Source organism: Plectropomus leopardus, chromosome 3 (assembly GCF_008729295.1).
Source record: "Plectropomus leopardus isolate mb chromosome 3, YSFRI_Pleo_2.0, whole genome shotgun sequence".
NCBI lineage: Eukaryota > Metazoa > Chordata > Actinopteri > Perciformes > Serranidae > Plectropomus > Plectropomus leopardus.
Window position 1 is genome coordinate 12,341,719 of NC_056465.1, and position 24,236 is coordinate 12,365,954.

The 24,236-nt window shown below is 39.7% G+C and overlaps 1 protein-coding gene across 1 annotated transcript in view; it reads right to left on the bottom strand.

Annotated features, from left to right (window-relative positions):
* kank4 (KN motif and ankyrin repeat domains 4) overlaps positions 1–24,236 on the bottom strand; it is an 84,923-nt gene that overhangs the window by 38,629 nt on the left and 22,058 nt on the right. The window lies entirely within an intron of this gene.

Below are 24,236 nucleotides of genomic sequence, written 5' to 3' on the forward strand. Positions count from 1 at the left end.
CTCTTTCGCCAAAGTTAATTGTTGACCTGAGAGTGATCAAAGCTACAAAACCTGGGAAAGAGTAACTTTGCCTGGAGATCGGGCCCCCCTTTTGGGAGTGAGGCCTTTGTGGAGAACTTGCAAGTGAGTGTCTCGTGGCCAGGCTCATTAGACCTGGTGTGCTTAGTAGGCTAAAGAATCCACATGTTGCCATACTGATGCCTCCATCAACAGGACAGCATAATTTTTCTGCGCCTTTCAAACCTGTTACAAATCACTGTTGGAAAATAAATATGTTTTCTGAGCTGACAACTCTGTCGCTATGGTTTGATTAGATATAGGTTTAGGGAAAGATCACAGTTTTGGTTTCAAATAAGCACCAAGTTAAGGTTAGAAGACCTTTGCTGTCATGGTTACAATAAAAACCACATGGTTGAGACTATGGAACAATTGTGGTGCCTTACAAAAAGACAAGGTTGAAATGGAAAACAAACTGTCTACCATATTAAAGTCCAATATTTTGTTGACCACCCACCTAAATTTAATCTGTACATGTTTTTTTTCTCTATAATATTGTCTATATTAATACCACCCGATTTCTCTGTGCTCCTGTTATAACTACAAGAAAAAGTCTAAGGGTACACTGTATGGACAGTCAGGTGGCCGGGGATGGCAGGGTCCGAAATCCTGGTGGCAGAGATCTTTTGTTGCTTGTCTGAAACAGAACATTAACTCTGGAAGTGTATTGCTGTATATCAGCAGTCTCACTGCTCAATTGTGGGCAGAAACACAGTTAAAATGTTAAAATAACAACAGGCAGTGTTATGCAAAGTCTGGCACCCCAGGATTCTGCAAAAGCATGTGTTAGAATGTGTCTGGCTGTGTGTGAAAACCTAAAAATGTTTAACTGCAGCACTCCACAGCTCATAAACATACATTTCAGTATAACAACTTCAAGTCATATGCAGACTGTTTTTATAATCATGGGAGTACAAAGAAAATAAAGTATTTGTAATATGCAGAATGTGATCATAACAAATGGCTGTGGCCACTGCCAGGGACCGTCATCACTCAGCATCAGCCTAAGTTTTGCTCCTACTATTTCTTCAACTCACCTGAAATCAGGTTATGTTGTCAAATATTTTGACTTTGCCTGCATTTTTTTCAAATGATCTTTTTTCTTGGAAAAGCAATTAATCTGATCTTTCATAATACTGAAAGAAATACTCTCCTACTAATCATTTTAAATACCTTCGGTGTCTGGTAACATAATTTGGTGTGCTATTGTTACAGTTTCAAGTTCACTGGCAGCTTGAGATTTATGCCAAGTGTTGCAACACACAATTATCTGTGCAAGTGTAGCCTGCGGTGTGTGTGTGTGTGTGTGTGTGTGTGTGTGTGTGTGTGTGTGTGTGTGTGTACATGTACAGTGTGTCTGAGTGGATGCAAGTGTGAAAAAAATCAAACTGTTTTTACTGGCAAAGCTCACAGCTTTCAAACAACATCAAATCCAACAGCTTGAAGCCTTCTGGGAAAAAAAAAGTTTTATTCCCAAAATGAACTAAATACACTAAAGCACAAGCATTCTGATTTGTCTGCGCACCCCCATTTGCCAAATGAAATTATGAGTTGGGTTTTTAAAATATGAAAGGTCATAATCAGGGAGTGCCTGTTTAATAAACTGAAAAAAACACACATGGTGAGATAAAAATTAAAATCCAGTTTTACTCAAATTCAGCATTTCTTTTAGAAACTATCCTCATTTAGTACTAGTAATGTGTAATCATTCATCAATGAGACCATGTTTTGCCTGGGGCTTCATAACATTTCAGTTAAACCCTATGTGGCAATACATCAATGTTTAGGCTTGCCATTCTTTTCATAGTTTTACAGTGTGCCTCATTCATCAAGCTAAATACTGTATATGTTTTGAACAGACATTCCTCTGGTGATCTACGTTATCAAGCAAATATGTTGGCTTACCACATCTGTAAAACTGATTTTATTTATACAGGCATCATTTTTTCAATATTTGAAACATAGGTTGTGTATTACTGAGGCAATACATCATTGCTTTTATATGCACATGGTATCAAATATCTCTTTCTGGAAGTTAAACATTCAAGACCATATATAGTCTAGTCTTACCTTGCACCACCGACAGACATGATATCATTGGCTATCATCCCTGACAAAACAAAGAACTAGTGCTACATTTTTTCTTTGTTTTCATTGCTTGGTTTTGTCATTCCTGCAAGGAAGATGCATATACAGACACGGAGATACACTTTGAAAAAGTGTTGCCTGCACGTTCTCCTCACATGATTTAGGCTTTGAAAAACAGCCTCTCCTGGATCAAATTTTTAGCTGTGTGTATGTGAGAGTGGGTTACTTTGTGTATCCCAAATGGGGAATGGAGAAGCAAGAATATGGCATGGCTTTAGAACTTTCTGAATGTTGAAATTTTGTCAGAAATTCAGTTAGGAGTAGAAGTTTGACTTTTGACATTTGAGATGTGGACTGAGCAGTAAATGGGAATTTCTCCATTTACTGCAGGAAGAAAACAACCCACTATCCAAAAGAAAACTATTGACAGTTCCTCTGGGATATTTTTTTTCCTAATATCTACAAGATGCATAATGGCTGTGAGATTGGACCCAGACTAAATCCACTATTTTCAGGGTTTACCTGATCTCTCAAGAAATACCTCTGTAACTGTAACAGCAAATATCCATTACTAAAACGGTTTTAAGATGGAAAAAACAGCAAATCAAGCTATGACCAGGATTTTCCACTGAGTGTGTGTGTGTGTGTGTGTGTGTGTGTGTGTGTGTGTGTGTACTGTAAATTTTTGTGTGTGTGGCTGGCAGACATCCTGAGGAAGGCCAGTTGCTGATAAGGCCTCTGGCAGGGAAAGGACTGTTTATACGTTGAAACAGACGCCCACTGAACTGACCACAGCACACACCTCACTGCACAGCTCAAGCAGAAATGACCTGAGCTTTGGTGAACACTGTGCGCAAGTATGTGTGTTTGAGTGTGCATGAGAAACATAGAAATCACGAGAAAGTGAGACAAAAAGAATATTTAGTCTTAACTATGGAAGACTGCTTATTGATCCAGAACTTGGAGCATTTTTTGTATGTTTGCATCAAGCTGCAACATCCAGAGCTAAATATTGTCACTTTTGGCAAAAAAAAGCAAGATGTTTATGATTAAAATGCAGAACTCAAGACTTCAAAATGCTCCACAAACCAATAAGTGATGTTGAGGTGGTCGCATCCATTATTTTTAAAGTCTGTGGTTTGCATACATTAAGTTGTGAGAAATGCATTATAAAAGTATACACAGACTAATGTGTGCTGTCCTTACTTTTCCCTAAAACCAAAGGAATATTACTTGTACTACTTCAGTAATTACACACTGTCCATCTATATTCTCTACTCTACATATAGACATATAGGTGTAGTCACTATGTCAATATGGAGGATGAGAGGCAGGCGAAATGAATGTATAGAACAAAGTCCTCCTTGTTGACTTGCAAGCTCAGACAGACAAATGTGAAACAAAAAGAGTGGACACTTTTAAGACAGTGAGACTTAATTCTAGTTTCTCCTATGAATGCCAAGATTAATATGCATTCAGACTTGTCCAGATGCATTCCTTTATATTTCATATTGTCACATTTCCCTGGTTTGTCATTTCTGACTCTCATCGGAGCCCCAGAGGAGTCACTGTAACCCACAAATTCTACTAAACGTGACAATGTGTCATTCTAGCTGCCACAGAGCAGCTTGTCTTGAAAGAAGAGCAGAGGGAAAATGCATCTGTACTATAGCAAATAGTGTGCAAAACAACAGCTTTGGTGCTTTTCACTGTTTGTTTTGCTCAAGAAACTGTTATGCCATAGCAAACTTGATTCAGGCGCCTGAAATAATTTGCGCTTTGGATCGGATTTGTCACTTTAAAACACAGGCCTGTCTGTAAGTGGGCATGAAAGTTTGTGTGAATTTTTGTGACTTGTTTTGTTTGACTCAATAAACCATAAAACAACAAAATCTATTTCCTTGTTGGTTCGCTGCACTAGATAGAGGTGGAAATGCAGTCTTCAGGGATTTAATCTGGCCCATTTTTGAGCATGCACGTTTCCATCAGGTGTGAAACAATGCATCTGCAGTGTGCACACAATGTGATCAGCTTTCATTGATTTTGGAAGGAGGCACTTTACCAGCAGCTGATAGCGAGAGTAGAACTTCAGCATCAGTTTCTTATTGTCTTCTTAAACAAATTTTGTTTTTATTTATCAGCCAGTGTCACTCAGTTTGATCTCAATCTCTGTCTTTCCCTGGTGATGATCTGATTTGGAAAGAGAAAAGCGAGGAAAAAAAGAGAATGCATCTAAACAAAAGCATGGGAGGAAAGACAGAGATAGAGAGAAACAGTTTTATCATTAAGTGTGGGTGAAGCATGGCGAAGCAAAACCTGATTGTGGCTTTGGTCTGCACTCTCCCACAGACAGCCTCTTCCTGTAGGGCTGAACTGTGCTGACCTGTGGGGGCGAGAGACTACACAGACTACAGCCTGCACTCTAATATCACTAATAATCACTACAGCCAAGAAACCACAGCTACAGAGCAGCAAGGGAGTGAAACAAAGTAGAGCGAGAGATAATGTTTATGTGCCTGTTATTTTATCTATGTTTTATTGTCTTCGCAAAGGCACGGTACATCTCGTATTTCTCTCTTTATTCATGGTTTATTCCCAACCATGAATCAACCCTAAAGCTACCGAAGCCTAAACAACGACCAGAGTAGACAACTAATGTGTCTCACCCTCCAGTCTATAAGGGGAGAGTTGTAAGCTATGCATAAACAAATGCAATGATATACAGGCAGAAATGGGAAGCAATGGGAGAGATCGGAACAGGCCTGCTGCAGCATGATGATAGTATAACTATAGCTGACTAAATGCTAGCTTTGATTGATTGACCATTAAAAGCAGGTTTCAAGTCTTTGTACATTGATTTTTGTAATCTTATGAGATAGAAGTAAGCTGCTGGAAGGTGGGAAATCAATCTGTAAATATATGCTTTGCAAAATGGTTGGCAGTCGTGTTAACAGTGTGAAATGCTCATGATAATAGGCATGGTTGAAAGAAAATTCCTGTATTTTTAACCTGGGTGTTAAACTTATGTTTGTATGATACCAGTTTACTCATTGCTTACAATACACTGTAAAGATTTGGAAAATGCTCTGCCAAGCAGACCCGTACAGTGGCCAGCAGGGGCAAACACGTTTCAATAACCTGCTCTCAATCTTAGTTCTTCATTTACCAACACTTTGTCATCCCCCTCAGCATCTGAGAGTGACATAGTGGGCATCCTTTAGCACATCTATGTGGCTCACAGCAGAAACACACTGTAACACATGATTTACGTATGTATGTAACAGTCCCAATTTAGTTCAGCTAACAAAACATCTAGGTTAGGTTTTGAAAGAGGATTATGTTTTGGGTTAAAATAAGTAATATTGTTATGTAACATAATGCGACATTAATACATCATGTGAGCGTTATCAGTGGGCAACAATCCATGCGTTAAGTGCCTAATGTTACATTAAAACAACATTGACTTTTAGTTTCACACTAGACACAAACTTTGATCTACTGGAAGAAAGTCCGGTTTTGCTTGACCCTTCCACCTGCCCTCACTCTCACCCATAGGCAGTCTTTCTAGCTCTTTATGCTGCATCACTTGCTCTTAGTGTCGAGTTTTGTCATGGATTGGATTGACAAAAACTCATACCAAAATCTAAAAACAAATAAACCAAAGGGAAAGGTGCAGTAAATGAAGAAAAAACAGACTGCAAAAAGGCCAAAACAAATATATCACAAACACACTGCAAATACAGAAACAATGCACAGTCAAAAACTCAAAATCCCCTAAAATAAATGCAACAGAAGTCTTCCAGGCCTCTAGGGGGAGTACTAAGTGGAACAGCTAGATTTTCAACCCATAAGAGAGACCACAGAGAGTGTTTGTTTTTGATGTAGGAAGAAAAGAAGGGAAGAGAGGTGACATAAAAAGGTTAGTGTTTTTTTTTTTATATGTGGCATTTAAATCTCTGGTTCCAGTACAAAGCTTGACAGTATTTGACATCAGTTTGACAGCGGTGTTAGTCCTGCCTGAGTCGCTGATTGGCTAACCGTTTGCCCCTCCCCGGCATTCACTGGATCGTTTTATTTTAAACCAAGGAACAACTATTTCATGTCATGATGCCAGACAAATAAGTCAACTTGGTTTAGTGGGTGAATTCAAAGGTCTGGACCCATTTATAAAATGTTAGAAATAACAAATACAAATCATAACACCCAAGAAATTCACTTTCAAATAATTAAAAACAGGACAACAAACACAAAGCTGCTGGGTTAAGCCCAAATAGGAATGTAAAGAATTTTCATGTTTGTCTCTGATTTCCTTTACATTTGTCCAACAGTCTGTGGGCACATTTGAGCTCAGTCTGTGCCACACTGTACGAGTGGAAAACAGCAGTGTTACCCAGGAGGCTGCCTCGGCTCTCTCAGCACAGGCAATTTGTTGAGTCTGACGGGAAGCTACATGGGGTCACAACCTTGTCTGAACAATTCTCAGGAATCTCTCCTTACATAAGTGATAATGGGAGGCAGTGGTGGGGGGGTATCCTGGGTCAGAGGTCTGTTTAATGCTAAAGGGGTTAAATCTATTTGGTTGGGCATCTTGTTGTGAGAGTAATGTATTACATGTGGAAAAATTTGACATGTACTACAACAAAAGGTGACGGTCACCAAAAAAAGGTCTCACATAATTCAGATGTGATGTTAATCATAAAAAGATTTAAAGATGAACATTATTTCATACAACACATACTCATGTCTCTCCTAGTCCAGACCAGTGAGTACTGCTCACACAGAGCAGAGCCATCTTTATCTACCCTAGGGGAGTCCTTTGTTTGAGTGTAATGTTTTTCTTTGAGTTAAAAAGGGAAAACCACAAGATAGCATGTACATAAATCTTTATAATTCAAACAAAATGCTGTGATTTTTTTATCTTTTTTAAAACTGGGGCCACATGTTGGAAATGGCTTAGGGGATTTGCATAATTGCTGATAACAATGGAAGTAATTTCTTTGGGTAAATAAACTGCCTTTTGAGGGAATTTGTTTCTGGTCTAGTTCCAGTTATGAGCAAACAAAAAGAATGTGGTCTCAGGCATTTTACTCCTACTCAGTGTTTTTAAGAAGCGAGAGGAGAGGAGAGATTTTCAGGAACGATGACGGAAAAAACTGGAGAAAACACGTATGAGATGTAGAAGGAGGCGGCGCCGGTGAATCAGCTGGCTGAGCTTCTACCATGTGCTTGTGAAATCAAGGGTTCAAGTCTGGCTCACAGCCCTTTTTCGTGTGTCACACCCGCTCTCTTATCTTCCCTGACACTCTCCATGGTTCCCTATCTTAAAAAAGCTGGAGTGTCAAACTAATCTTGAAGATGAAGTGCGACCAAAGGGGAGAGGTTTGTTTATTGGCATTGTAGAGCAATACAGCTGCCTGCGGCTACAGAGAAGAGAGTCGGGGCTGAACCCTTTCATTTCTTCAGCCTCCTCCTCTCTCCACCTGTATTTCTTTCTCGCTTTTGCTCTCTTTTTTCCATTATCTGTCTTGCCACACTGGGAAGCACACTAAATACAGCAGAGCGCTGCAGGCAGAAGGACTGCACAAAGAGTAGCAGCGGGAGACTGGACAGGTGTGAGGAATGAGGCCCTGCTGGGTTTAACACCATAGATGTGGTGATGCAGATGTTGACTGGCCATTCTTATGTACAGATATATTACAATGGTGCTAACAGGGAAATGGGCGAGGCTGAAGGAGCATCAGAAGGAGGTGCAGACAAAGAGCAAGAAGGTGATGATAGGAGGTAGGAGCAATTAGGAAAGGTTGAAAAACCAGCAGAGAGCATCAAACAGCTGAAATAAAGAGAGGAAAGGGGAAACACAATAGGTTGATCTACAAGGGAACAGAGAGCTGGAGAGTCCAAAACCGAGGAGGCTATCATAGCTTATTAACTTGGCAAAAAGGATCTACCGCAGTGTCAATAAATCACAGGCAATATGGCTGCAAAGGCATTATCACCAGCAGCTACAAAATGCAATATTAACTCTACTAAAATCCATTCAGCTAATTTCAGATAACCAATTCTCCATTTAGATCTGGTGTCACTTGTTAAGGAACTTCTACAAATAGGACAACATACTTAACACAACAAAATAAGCTACTTTGGATATTTTTATGGTGTGACTAAGGTTGCCATGGGATTGAGCATTTTACTTGTAGAAGAATCTGTGAACATTGCTAACTCTGTTCTTCCCATTTGGCCAGCATTGTACTTTGCAAGTCACCAAGCCTATGTTACAAGCCAATGCCTATTTCCAGCACATTCTCATCCCAACATCAAAAACTGAGGGTTGATGGCCCTACACATCAAAATATGATGCCCAGGGTACCCGCCTGTGTCAGTTTTGGACGTTTAGGGACAGTGTTTCAATTCATGCTTGTGACATGCATTATGTCTTTTCAAAATACAATTCTGTTTTCACAGGAAATGTACAGTTTCTCCTCACTAAATGCATGCAGTCTCTTTTTAAAATTAACTTATAACACAAGTAAAGGACTTCATTTTTAGGTCTACTTTCTTAAGTTAAGACAACAAAAGCATAAGTTTAGAAAGAAACATGATGGTTGACCTAAAATAAGTATGGTTTTCACTAACATAATCTAATGTCACATGACATACACCAATCAGCAAAAACATTAAAACCACTGAGTGGTGAAGTGAATAGCATTATCTTGTCACAATGCAATATTCTGCTGGGAAGCCTTGGGAGCTGTACTCATGTGGATGCCACTTGAAATGCTTCACGCAGCCATATGCTTTCAGGCCAATGGCAATGACACTCCTAAATGGCAATGGCCCAACGCACCATGGAATACCACAGAAAGCGCTCAGGAATGGCTCAAAGGAACATAACATAGCGCTCAGGGCGTTGATCTGGCTTGCATATTCCCCAGATCTCAATCTGATCCAGTATCTGTTGGACAAACTGGTACCCCAGAGGTCCTGTATTTGGGCCTCAACATGTCAGAACCAAGTCCCATCTATGATGGGGTTTCTGACCTGTCGAGACATGGTCAAAAGACCTCTGGGTTTATGGCCTTAGGGCGTTGACGGCAGATCTTTTGACTTGTGAGGGTTGTGAGGTGAGGTCAATACCTTGAACTCTGTCTGGCCATTCCTTAACAGTTTTTGCAGTTTTCCATGTTGCATTGTCCTGCTCGGGGGTAACTGCTATCAGAGAGTGCTGCTTCCATGAAGGGATGGGGGATGTACTTGGTCTGTAATGGTGTTTGCATGGGTTGTGCACAGTATGTGGCATGCACAGGAATGCCTGGACCCAAGGTTTCCCAGCAGAACATTGCACTGTAACAAAATGATTAATGTTATTCACTTCCATCTGTCAGTGGATTTAATGATTTGGCTACAATGTATGCATGTTTACATGAGAAAAGAACAGCGGACGCACTGGTGAATGTCCAGTGTTTTTTGACCCATCCACCTCCTCTCTCACCTGCCCTTTGCTTCTATTATTTATGCTACTGTAGTTGTCCTCAGCTTTAGAAACAGCCGCTACACGTAGTACCACCCCTAAGGGTGCTTCTGTGCTTTGGTGTCTGCCGCCCAGGGCACTGACCAAGCCTTGGTATTTGATGAGCTGGGAGTGAGACTGTCTGCTATTTTGCAAAGATGTGCTGATGAACTTCACTGTGCTACTTTCAAATGAGACCATAGTGAGAGAGAGGGATGATGGGGAAACATGAGTGAGCAAGCAATTAGGACATTTTGAAAGAAGAGTATCAAGGGACATCAGTCAGATAAAATAGGGAAACACAAGGAGCTTGAAGAGAAGTGAAATAAATCAAAGTAAAGAGAGAGGAGATGAAACCACATACTAAAGAGGGACAGGAAGGAGAAATGACAGGCAGACAAGATGCTGATGAGGGGGTGTTGATTATTGGACCTGCCTGTAGTACACAGCTTGGACTCATTTTGACAACAGGGCTTTTAATTTTCATTCCCTCTTGCTGCCAGACAAGATAAATCATTAGCCGGGTTGTCAGCGAGGTATATTTTTTATTTTCTAGAGGATTTCAAGGGGACTCATTTCTCTGTAGAAAGTGCCGCTTCGCTACACTTTTTGTCTTTCTGATCACGTCCCCACAATCGTTTTAATTAACCAGAGTTTTTTTCTTAAGTGCTTTCTTTTGATCTTGCGCTGTAAGCATTTTCACTGGGTCCTGCTCAGTCCTGGCCCAGCCCTGCCGCAAAATGTAGCAACTTGATTTTCATATCAACAGCACTGTAGTTTGCTCTCCCCAGAGATACTGGAGAGATGCTGCGACTGCTGTGCATCCATCTGTCTGTCTGTCAGATGCCGTGTGAGTGGGTGGATACAGTTTTTCAAAAATTGCACACAAACATGGAGGCGCACACATAACCCACATTTACCGCAGCTTGAGAGCATACAGTACATGCACAAACAAACACATGTGCTCACAGATGTTAAAGATCTGGGACATGCTAAGTTGAACAATGGGGACATCATTTCAACCTCCCCATCTCCCTTTTTGCTGCAGCTGCATCCCAAATTCTCATAGACCCCAGATTTATCAAAACAACATCTTTTTGGGGGTATCTACCTCTGTGTAGCTAAAGCCCCATTCAACTCACCTCATTCTGTCTCTCACTGACTAACAGAAGCCATCTATCGCTGCAGTAACCACGGGGTGAGCTGGGAATAGATAAGTACCTTAAAATTCCAGCTAGAGAACAGACCAAAGACTTTATCCCTGCTTAAAGACACATAGAGAGAAGAGGGTTGAGGCAGAAACCCCTGCATGTTTATGTGGAAAACTCCCAGCACTCCCAGTTTCTTCAGTGCCAAAGTAAATATTTCACAGCAGAGACAATCGTCTGAGACAATGCCTTGCCATTTGTGTAGCAATGAACATGTCAGGTTATCTTTCTCAAGCACGCTGGATATGCATATCCTGTTAGATAAAGGTTAAGGGCTTGAAGCATACTGACGCTTGCCAAACGTGTGCTGTAGCCCCTGGAATGCTTTACATGTTTGCTCTTACAGTATGATATGTGATAGGATAAAATGCCATGAATTTATTTTATTCTATATATGTTTATAATAGCTGAAAAGTGATTGCTTTTGGGAAGTTGAGTCATTGCAGTGGAATGAGAACGCTGCTGGTAGGAGCTGCTGGTTCCAGGTGTATTTGTTTAACATTTCATTTTAATGACTGTATAAAAGAAGTGGAGGACGGCGACATGATGTCAACTGTTGGTTTGTGGGCTACCATTTTGAAGCCTCGAGTTTGGTGTCTTCTTTATTTGGAAGTAGAGGAAGTGACCATATTTGGACGAAAGGGTGGAGCTATGGAGGAACGAGGATTAAATCTGACTAGAAATCAAAGGACATCACAGTGAAGTCTTATTGTCAATTACAAGGTAGCCATGCCTTAAACATATCCTGCCTCACTGTCTTTTTGAGACTCAATGGACCATGATTTACAAAATTAACATCATGCTACATTGATGAAGGCTTGAACCTAGCGATTGAGACCATAAAAACATTGGGAACATACTTTCACTTACTTAATAAATTCAGTGAGAAGTAGGGCCATTTTCTCATAGAATTCTTTACAATCAGACTTATTTTTGCGAGCAGTGGAGTCACACCCCCCACCACGCTGGTCATATTAAAAACAAACAAAAAAACAAAAACAATCCACATCATTAAAGCAAATCATCATTTTTTACATGTTGGCCAGTTCAAATTTCCCACCCTAAGAAGGATTAATAGCAAAAAATTTGCATAAAACTTTTTTTTTAAATAAAGAAGTATTACTTATAGTGTACTTATTCTTAACCACACCTGTAAAACAGAGATTACATTCATCATCTGGTTGGAAGCCTTAGAAAAACAAGTTTATTTATGGATTCTGGCATTTATCCATTCTGACTCCATGGAGACACTCAGCCAATTAGTATTCTCATTTCATTCCAATTTATTTTCTGTTACTGATTCATTCTCTAAATCTGTTTCTGATATTTTCTTGTAAGCAGTGCCAATGCAATGCTGGTTTGTTTTGCTAATTGCCTGATTTTCAGATCTTCATATACTGAGTAAATGGTTCTTATTTTAGTCTATTTTAAGGAGATTAATTATTGTGTATGTCCACTGAGAGATATTTGTTAAAAGATCATTTCTGGAAATGTAAACAGATTTCAGACCAGCACCCCCTGATGTAATTCAACATCCAGGTAGAAGCCCTAACTCTGTGTGTAGTGCAAATGTAAACAACCCCAAGTTTTACTCTTCTCTCTTTCACAGTCCCTCTTTCCTAATGAGCAGAAAAAAAACCTCTTTACCAATTCTGTACCACCCGGCTGTGGCTTTGAAGTACTATTTTTTCTCACCTCGTTAACCAACTCCCACTTTTTTAATCACGCGCCCGTTTCTGCTTTGCCGTGAGCGAAATCGAAAATCTGAAAATAAAACATCTCAGCCTGTGTCATGTAGCGTGAAATATGATAATGTATGTAAGAGAAACATTTTCTCAGGGAAAAATTGATTTTCCACTCGGTTGCGACTGTGGCATAATCCATCACTTTTGCATCTCACTGAACTGAGATGAAGAAAGTGTTGGTCAGAGGGTTCTGGCTGCATTAGTTGCACTTTGTTATTCCTGATGTGGAATATTTCTTTTCAATTTGCAACTTTTAGGCATGTTGGAGACTTAACACTTTTTCCCCATTCATAGTAAAAAAAAAAAAAAAAAAAAAAGGATGCGTAGTCAGTCATTTGTTGTAGTGATACCTTCTGTCGTATGGGTACTTGGGTTTTGGACAAATGGTGATGATGGATGTACAGCAGATGTGTTAGTACGCGCTCTCATTGTTGAAGACAGCCTTAGGGCAACTGTTAGTGAGAACCTGGATAAACAACTAAACACTGAGCCCTTGCCAGACAGATTTACATATTAGAGTCCGGATGCAATTAGGGTGATTGATGAGGTTATCAGAAGCAGAGATTGAAACTGTCAAACAAGGGTTTACAAAAAGGTTTCTAAACACTGATCTAAGGTGTTTGTGAGTGAGCAAGTGCATATCTAAGCAGGACAGATTTAATATGAAGGTGCCTCCACTTTCAAGAGACACAAGATGTGATTTCAAATTTTTAAAGCTGTCTTTGGAATGGACTCTCTCTTATATTTCCATTAGGAGGTCTCCAGTGTTTCAGGGGCCAGCGTAACTTTAAAAGTAAATAATTTCAGCATCCACCCTAATGCATTATAATTTGTATATAACCCACATAATCATGAGCCAGGAAGTTGTGATCATTTGACCTATGCATTGCAGGCTATTGAGAGCAAAGGAAGAAGTTACATAGCATAAAGAGCGACAAAGTCTGCGTATGGAGGATAGTCAGGGTGGATGGATGAGTCAAACAAAGGATTTTAACCCAAGAGACTGAGGATTGTGTCCCGTTTGAAACCAAGTGAATGTGGAGTTACTTAAAGTCACACCATCACGTTGATCACACCGAGATTCTTTTCCAAAACCTAACCCAACCAGAAGGGGCATTTATTCTTAAGATGTCTTATGAGGACACTAAAAACAAATCGACAAATCACAGTCACACAAAGTATGCAAAATTAAAATATAACGCCTTTGGTCAACAAATCTATAGTGGTTTTTAACATTTTGTCTTTTAAATACAAGTATCTCACGTACTGCTGATAGTTAAATAATAAAACACTTGATCTTAAATCTTGATTGTAAACAGCCATGTTGCACCCACACAGGTGTTTTCACTGATTATGTAAGAGTAAACATCTTTTGAGGACAGCATGGTTGTGTACTGACTGTGATTGATAGCCAACTGTTTTGCTTCACCTGTTGGGCAGGGCAAATCATGCCTTTAGCATTTTTTATCATGGTGTGGTCAGACCGGATGAAATCCACTTGCATGGTTTGACTTAAAACAGCATGGACGGGGTTTGTAAACATAAACTGTGAGATGAAGCAATGTTAGCAGGGTAACAGCAGCATTCTAGAAACAATAAATTATTTAGCGTCTTTACTGTCATTAATCTCTGTCACCATAATGTAGTTAGAAACACATGATTATAAACACAATACATGTCAAACTGTCAATTCCCATGAAAATTAGTGGAAAGAATAATCTAGGCCACACCTTCTCTTTATTTTTCTGTTTACTCTGAGATTATACAATATCCATATTGTCATCTTTCTGCTGTATCGGAGTGGGTTAATTTATGACATTAAATTTCCTAATCCTCTCTCTATGACATCAACCCCCTTCTGAATTCCTTGGTCCTTGACCTATATATGTATCCTTTTTAACTCCATTCCTGCCCTACCTAATCTCTTAGTGTTTCCATATTATATTTACTAATGTGCACAATAACCTTCCCAAAGATTAACAACACTAAAATATGTTTTTAAAACACTATATTTTAACATTTAATCTAACACTGAACCAAAACCTGCTTGCACAATCGTTAGCCCTGTAAAGATCACCTCTTTTCTTCACATGCCTTGTCATCCTTTTTAATTAGGCAATGGAGTTTGGTGACCTCACATACCAGCCTGGCTCTTCCCAATGTCCACCTGAGCAGAGGTCTAATCAGCCAGAATAAATGAAAACACCTGTGTAGGTCTGCGGGGCCTTTAAATGGGTCACACTCGCTGGCACAGGTGGTGCTTGTTGAGCTAATTGCTGGTTCAGACTTGAAACGCTTGAGTGAAGAAAGGGACAAAACTGCAAAATACCAGTTAAATAATGCCGTTCGGAAACACAAAAACAAGACAAGGAATATTTTTTCTGATCCGCTTATATACGGCTCAGAACATTCACTTAATCTCATAATTATTGGTTGGGTATTTCTGACTCATTTGATCACATGGAGACACACAGCATTACAAGTTCGTGGTGCAGTTATACCACTGAGAGAGGCCCAAATTTGTTCAGGCTGGCTTAGCTTCTAGCCAACTTATCTCCTGGTCAGAGCTACAAGAAGAGAAGGGGAAATATTGATCTGTGCTTTCTTAACACCAGTGGTGCGGCGAGCTCAGTCAAAGCCAACAACAGTATTAGTATCAAGAAGTTTGGAAGATGTTGAAAGTCTCCTTGAAGCATTTCTACTGTTTGTGTTAACAAGGAGAATACACCAGTGGAAAGCAGCTCTTAACATGCTAGACAAGGCATTAGGGTTTGTATACTTTTATATAAATTATGCTAAGTCATTATATAATTTAGTGCACTAATCTCTGCTTGATTCTAATTTAAGGTTTCATAGAGGTCACACAGTCACATAAAATCCATTCATGATCCCTGAGCAGATCATGTGTAAATTCCATGTTAATGGAGACGAAGATCCAAGTCATTAATTCCAAGGGCAGCTTTTATTCTGCAGTAAACCAAAGAGAAAGACTCACAGATAGCCGGACTGAGAGAGGAAGGAGGGTGTATTCCCTGAGCAGGGGGGAGATATCAAATGAAATCCGTCTCCCACTCCTCTACTTACCGCCTCCTTCAAGGAGAAATAAGACATAGGGAAAAGAAAGGATTGCCAAGGTCACTTTCATTCTCTCTTTCTCTCTCCCTCTTACTCATCCACAGACAAACAGACACACAGACACACACACACACACACACACACACACACACAATTAAGTATAAACACATAAATGTATGTTCTCAGAGGATGGAGGGTACATCATTTACCCTGATGATGGAAGTCCTGCTTAATTATTCACTGCAGTGGTCATGTGACTAATCTCTGGGTTGCTACACACACACACACACACACACACACACACACACACACATCCTGAAGATACTCATGAGGATACTGTGTTTCTTTACAGAGAGCAACATGAGGGATTTTAAACATAAATTATGTCAGTGTCGAATTAAAAGATTCGCCAGAAAGAAACAAGGGTCAAGTTACTATCAAGATTTGGAACTCCCTAAAAACATGTGGTTTCACCCAGATGGGCGTGGTTTTGCAGGACATAGCAGTGCACGCTTCTGCAAGCTTCATGACCATCTTAGTCTGTGCTCTGAGTGTACGTCCATACTTATATGATGAAAAATCCTGAATTATTTCGTTCTGATGAAAACAAGATGTTAGACTGAGTGGCAAAGTATGGGCTGAATTTACTTCTAAAGCTTGGAAAATTAGGCAGACTAGACTGTTTAATACATCCTACAAGTATGAAGGCATACAGCATATGTTTTCTTTCCATGTTTTCTTGTAACTTAGTTTCTCACCTTTATAGACTACAATGGAAACTGATAATCTGTCTCGTAAGACCATTTGGGCAGGACATTTAACATTAATGATGCAAAAAACGACATGCATATCAAAATAAAGACCCCCAATCTAAGTAGATTTTTGTTGTTTAACATAATTTAGTCCATCTAATTGTCATTTTATCTAAGCATTATTCAATTTTACATATTCTTTCAGTATAACATTATGATGGGCAATTTGAGAATTAATCACTTGGAGCAAACAGTGTGACAGTACAATCACACAGCGCAGGAAGTCAAAACACAAAGCATCAGGACAAAGGTTAAAAGTCAATGCAAAGATGGCTGCAGAGGACGGTTCAAGAATGTAAAACTGTATACACATTATTTTATATTTATATTTTAAAGTGTGGGAGAAACTCTGTATAGAATTTGATACTGTGTCTTTTTTGTGCATATTAATGGTAAACCAGTCCCTTTTCTACCAAAATTAGTACATATATGCAAGTTTCTTAGATGTGGGTGAACCTGCTAAATATGTCCTATTTGGTCCTTTCCCATTGCCAGTAAACTAGAGCTGTGTACAGGCTTCTGAAGCAGGCGAGTATGCCTTTCTGTGTGTCCTATTTTTTTTTCTTTCTTTTCAAGTTTGATGGCTTGGCCAGCTGGAAAACTGGTTAGTAAACAGTATACAGCAGCATGGAGGCCTTTGGAAACTTAACTGTGGTTACTTCTTGATATGTATCTCTTGCTTATTCAGTCTCTTTCAAATTTGGCACGGACTCTGCTTGGACAGAGATGGGTGGTATTTTTTGGCGGTGTGTCATTTCAAATAGCTGGCAAAGGTGTTTCAATTAGCACATTCACCCAGATGTTGTGTTTCCATTACTACCTGTGACTATAGCAGTCATTTGACCCGGGTGTGAATGCCAGTTACAATCTTTCCCATTACATTAAAAAGCCAGATGTTAGTAGATTTTTGTGAATTGGGAAAGGGGCTTTACACTACTACTATAAAGTTTAGTGACTTCATAAATGTTGTGTTCCTAATACCCTAATGCTTTCTCCATGTGAGAGAAAAAAGACAGACACCTACATCTTCCAATCCCTCCTCGTCACCTCAGCTGCACAGATATCTGTGTCAGCCAGTCAAAACCAGTGAGAGAGAGAGCAGAGTGAAAAAACTCCTTTCCCAAGCATCGTTTTGTTTCCAAAGCTTCCCAAATTACCAGCTTCTTGAAATAGGTTTAAACAGCTCTCTGGTGAAATGAAATGGAAATGTATTTAGGTTCACTGTGGGACAAAGGGGAAAGATTCAAAAGTGACACAGACGCGTACTTGATGTGAAGATTCAGCGACTTCTTACATGTTTGCAACACTGCCTCACTGCTGCTGGATCCCAAGAGGGAATCCTGCAACACTGACTGTAAAAAACAGTGAGGTAGCCTCTTTGATGTTTCTCATCCTGAAGGGATGTTCTGAAGTCTGCAGTTAGATTTACCACTTGTTTGGAGACAAAGAATTTGAAATTGGGCGAATGGGGTGGAGTGCAATCGATTGGAACGTCTGAGAATCAAGCCCCCATTCTGGAAAAAAAATAAATAAATAAATAAAATAAAAATATAAATAAAAAAAAAAAAAAAAAATATAATATAAATATATATATATATATATATATTCATTCCATTCATGATTTCCATTCATTCAGCTGCTGTGACTGTAACCACTAAAAATGAATGAATTAATGCCTTTATTGCCATTGCATGTCCACATACAAGATTTGCTGTCTCTCAATAACAAAAAACTTTCCAACTTTCTCAAACACACTCACATACTCACACATTAAAATATATAACTGTATGTAATGTATATATATATATATATATATATATATATAGAGAGAGAGAGAGAGAGAGGGAGAGAGAGAGAGAACAGAAGATGTGTTTTGTAAGACTGTTTTGTAAGACTATCCTGAAGAAGGCCACAGTCAGACCAGGGCACAGGCACTGGGTCAGTCGACTGTACATTGACACAGAATGAAAGCTAGAAAATTCAAATGGAGAGAACACAATAGGGTTTGGCCCGGAGGAAACTCATTTAAAAACACAGACTTTGTTTGGGCAACAGAGAGGACTCTTAAATAAAAGGCTGGCTGGCAGACACACCGCTTCAAGGCACTTCAGATGTTTATGAAAGATGTAGATGAAAGACGAGGGGAATTGGATGTGAGGAAGAACATTTTATAATTTGACATCCTTGCATTGAAGTAAACAGAGCTAATAAATATATATGTAGTGCCTTGGTTAGGTGATTATATCTAAAACATTTCACTGATTCCTGATGTACTTGCTAATTCCAACAAAGAGAAAGTAACACACCGGCCTTAGCTTTGATAACCCATCTTAAAACGTAACTTTTATATGTGCAAGGAAACGACCATTTTATACAGTTGAAATTATAGAGTTCTGGCAGCCAAGGAGAAGACTGATGAAGTCATTTTGCTTTCCAAAAAGAGGCAGTGGCAGAAGGCACTCAAATGGGAAAAGAACAGGCCATGCTCTGTGAAAACTTGGCTGTGTTTGGACAACCCTCTGTGCTGGCTCGGAGCATTCGCTCATGCGTGTTCCTCCCTGATTTGAATTTCATTTGCTCTAGGGTATTTTGTATTACCAAAAATCAAGATTATTCAAATGAGAAATTCTAGCATGGATTTAATGGGACTTCAAGTGTCTGAGAGTGCAGGACAAAATGTGAAAAATAAGTGCAAATGTGAAGAAAATCAATGTAAATTCATAATGCAGGGTTTTGGCTAAACATGTATGCTTTCTACCTCACTGGACAGTCAAAGAGATGCTTTACAGATTCCCAACCAGCTTTGTATCATAAGAATTTGGGCAGTACGTGTAAATGAACTAGAGTAAACTTCCTTCTGTGTTACCAGCGCCCAGATCTCCCTGTTCCATCTCTTAGCTCAAATCTGCTGGATGACACACAATGGATGTTGTTCGAACTTGAGAAGAGCTTGAGAAAAGGATGCCCCTTTCTTTTTCCTCTCAAACTCTGACTAAACTATGATTAAACTGTGAAACTAGGGAATACTGATCAAATATAAACCAAGATTCTGTTACTCTATTGTCTATTTTCTGCCTAAAATGTCTTCTGAACATCTTTTAGTGCACTGTTTGGCTGTAATACAAGAATTTGTGAACAAGAAGCAGCCAACAAAGTGTTCCCTATATTGTAAAATTGATGGATAAAAAAAAGATGTATTCAGAGATGCATCTCTGTTAAACTGTAATTCAAGACTGTTTGTTTACAGCTGCCCACCATATTGTTTCCTGTTTTAAAGTGGCCATGCTCGTATTATGTCACCTATCAGCAAAAGCAATTTTTGTCATGTCGGGGTGCAGCACATTCTGGAATTTGCAAGTTTTCCACTCTTTTGGACAAAAGTGAAGGGCAACAGCCCTTTTTCTCTGTTTTCTCTGGTCATATAGCATCAATTTCAAAAGTACTTGCATCTTTCTACTCCATACACAGCTTAGTTTCATGAAAATACCATTTTTCCAGCAGTGAAATATGTCTTTAAATAGTCATACTATTTCAGTCATATATACCTGGATGCTTTCCAGTAAAACCACAGCGTTCTACAGTTTGGTCAATGGACAGCTTTGCTGGTACAGCTAGGATTTAAGGTCTTAGCTCAAGAGCAACTTAGTGGCAGTTCTCAATGGACTACAGAGCTTAAGTTATTTCCTCAACTTGTTTTTGTCTCTACCAAAGTGTATTCTGGATGGTTTTCTGTTTGTCAAAGAGCGTGTTCTAAGGTCATGATCATACGGTAGAGGGAAGAGAAACCACAAACAGGAAACTGGCAGAACCAGAGATTCTGGGAGCTGGTCACCTCAGTGGGATTCCCCTGCTCTTCAAAGGTCCATAACTGAAAGTCTCTCTTCAGTTGATGGAATAAAGCCATGTTTGTTTCCTGCCTGTCTTATTTTAGCTCCTGAGCTGAGTGTACACTTGCTCTTTTTGCTTTCAGCCTCAGCTCTTTACCTGCTGCTCCTCTCTCTCACTGTGGCCACAACACCATGACAACTTCATGCTGTTCAGCTCTCGTTCTCCTTCCGTGCTGAACTACTGACTTGGGAAATACATGGATTGGCTGTCAACTTGCCAGAGATGTAAGAGCCACTTTGAAATCACAGCTTTGCAAGCCAGTGAAAATAAGGATGCCACCTACATCAGGGAGGGCTGGTTGCAGAGCTGAGAGCTTTTTCTGGGCCTTCACACTTGTCAGGATGAAGAGAATAAGTGAAGGGGACAAGGGAGTCAAGGGAGATCGAATCTTGAAACATGAGAGTTTAAAAAAGATTTAAATAAATCAAAAAGACGGATGTCCAATTATTCCCATTTCCACTATAGCCAAAAATAGTGTATAGTTAATACCAGCTCACAGTGAGACTACTTCAACCAAATTTTAATCAATCTGCGCAGCAAGGAACTAATTGATTAATTGTTTAGCTTATAAAATGTCATACAATGACAAGTGCCCATCACAGCTCCCTGTAGCCCAAAGTGATGTCTTCCAATTAGGTATTTAATTTGATTCGAAATGAAGAGAAGCACACAAATCTTAGAACGTTTGAGACTGCAGGGACAACCATTTTGCATTTATTGCTGGACTTATAGGATTACCTGACAGTCTTAAAGAAGTAGTTCAACATTTTAGGAAATTAAAGTTATCTCATGTCTGTGCATGAAGTACAGAATTAGAGCCAGGAAGTGAATAGAGTGGTTTATCTTAAAGGCTGGAGGCAGGGGAAAACAGCTAGCCTGGCTCTGTCCAGCATTCAAAAATCAGTCTACCAGGACCTCTCAAAGGTCCAGAATAAAGGATTTGGTGGAATATATATCGGCATAAATTGAATATATTTAGTATGTTTTCTTTGGTGTATAATCACCTAAAAAGCAGGTTCATTGTGTTTTCATTATCTATGAACCATTTATATCTACATAGGAAGCAGGTCCTCGCCATGTCGCACAACCATGTTTCTATAGGAGCACAGAACCGACAAACCAAACACTGACTCTAGACAGGGTCTTTTTGTAGTTAGAGGCCCCTCTCTGATGAGAGCTTTGGAAAAGCACTTTATTAAGGGGTTTTACCAGTTTTACCAGAGGAAGAGACGTGCAGATAATTAGGCTCCTGCTAAAAACCTCCTGGACGTCTTTATCTTAAATTATTAGAGAAAAAAGGATGAGCACACATGAGCAAGTGTGAGGCTAGCTGCCCGTTTATGACCAGTGTTGGAGAAGCACTGATTTGTAACATGAAACTTCTGTAATCCATGTTTTTACCAGTTTAAATCACCTGGTCTATTTGTTTTGGAGAGGAAGAGACATCTGCAGATAATTTGGCTCTAAAATCTCCAGAACAATGGACACTAAATTCATTTGAACTGAGAGAAGCTCCTGGTTGCAACTGGTAGTCCTCACAACGTGTTGCTAAATTTCCAAAAATCTTACAAATGGTTCCTTTAAAGTTTGCTAATCAACACATTGTATCTGATGTTTGTCGAATCCATAGACAAACAGAAATGTAAAGGACAGCATTTTATCCTTCCACCCAACACTTCTATAACATATCTTGCTGTAGTCCGTGTTGCCAGATATGGTTAATGAGCACAGGCACAAAAATGTGGCAACATGGATGTTACAACAAGCTTCCAGGAAGTCGCTGTCTGTGGCCAGCTGTTGTTGCCTGTAAAAGTGCATAATGATCTTATCAACTAATTCTCAGAGAGGAGGTGAATTAGCATATTCCCCAAAGTGCTGAACTCTTGCTAAAGTGAAAGTGACCAACATCATGCCACCCAAATAAAATGATGCGGAAACAATGAAGTTCAAATCAATAATAACTATGATAGATGTAGAAAAAGCGAAAGATGAGAGGCCATTATATGATTAAAAACTGCTCTATATGACACACAGAAAATAAAAATGTAGTGCCCAAAATCCAGTCTTATCGTGACGATAGCAGGGCACAGCAATGTGACACACTCATCAATCTATACAGCCATCATATAAAACTGGGTACAGATGGATGGATCACATTGTTTAAGGTCTTCGGGGGCGAGAAACGAGGACACTCTGGACAAGCGACCAGTCCATCACAGGGCTGACATGATTTCCCAAAATCAATCATTATTAAGTCAGCAGTGTGCAGTGTGTCAATTGTAGCACGGGATGCAACGGATTAGCATGCCAATAAAATCCCTGCTCTGTATGTTTATTTGAAAATCACCTTGAGGGAAGTGCCCTTCAAATCAAACTCTGCTCTTCTTTCCATGATGCTGATGTGAGAAAAACCATCTGTTACTTTGTGGTCTCTTACCACCACACACTGTGAGTGATGCGTGGGGGGAAAAAAAACAAAGTCAAAAAAGCTTAATCTGCGCGCCTCTCCATCGAAAGCACAGAGTAACATTTAGACCACTGTCAAGAGGTTGAGAGAGCAGATGGTCAGAGACATGCAGTGCAGATGGCTTAAGATGAACTCTGTCTATGTGTGAGACCAGGGTGTCCAAAAGAGGGATAAAGACAGATGCAGCAAATGAGTTTGAGATACAGAAAACCTTAAAAAGCAAGTGTTAAACAAATCTAAAGATGGACAATTTCAGCAAGTGATGCAAAAAGAAAGAAAAAGCAATAGCAAATAGACTGCTACAGCCCCACAGACCCACCTACCTACCAGTAGACATGCTGACAAGCCTCCATATGTTACCACGCAAAATATGCCTCAAGAGGGCCAAATCTTTCTCCACGGTGAACACAGAAAAGCAGCAGAATCGGGGTCAACCACATCTCTATTGCTTCCTCTTGACACATACCAGCATGCATCATTCCGTATCTTTGGCTTTGTATTATTCTCTCAATATTGATTTCCTTTCCTGTCCCCTGCTTTGTCTGCCAGGATAAGATGTCACCACTTGAGTATTATGAAATCCTTGAGCAAAAAGAAAGCGGGGAGAGAAACAGCTTGAACAGGTGAGATGAAAAACACCCAGTACGTTTGTGAGATTGTTGTGCGAGGCAGCAATAAACAGCCTGGGTGTTGTATTATGTACTTCCGCCTTGCTTTTCCTCTCCTAATTGCTAGTATGTACTACCACTCTTTGTTCTTTGTTATTCTCTCACAATCCACTTTGTTACAATTTCTTCTGTTGCCTCTTTCAACCCACCACATAAATTCCAGTATAAACAATTAAGAGAATAAAAGACCTTACGTTATAGACTGCTAACTGCGTTCCCATACTCAAAACTAAACTACACAGTTGCCACAAAACCCAGCATAATCACATTTTAATCTCCCTCAGAACATGACGAATACATTACAGCTGACTTTACCCAGACCATGGATGTGGTATATGAATCTAAAATAAATAGCCCTCTTCTCTGTTGAGCTGCAGGCGAGTTCCCATACTCCAGACTATCTCAGAGACTCTACAGAGCTCAGAGCTTATATTTCCCATCATGATAATGCCTGAATAAGTACTGAGAGTTGACCTCACTTCCATACTGTCAGTGCCCCTCATGCACAATGTTCCCATGATTCACACATCCGGAAACAAAGCTTGGATAACTGGAAAGAATCCTGTGTCCTTAGTTGCAAACCTTACTGTGCTAGTGCTAATAGAAACTGCTCAGCTGGGGCAGACCCTGAATAGGTCATTTATTATCACCTAGGACTGAAACTAAGGATCATTTTCAATATTAGTGCATCTGCTGGTTGTTTTTGGTTAATCAGTTTATC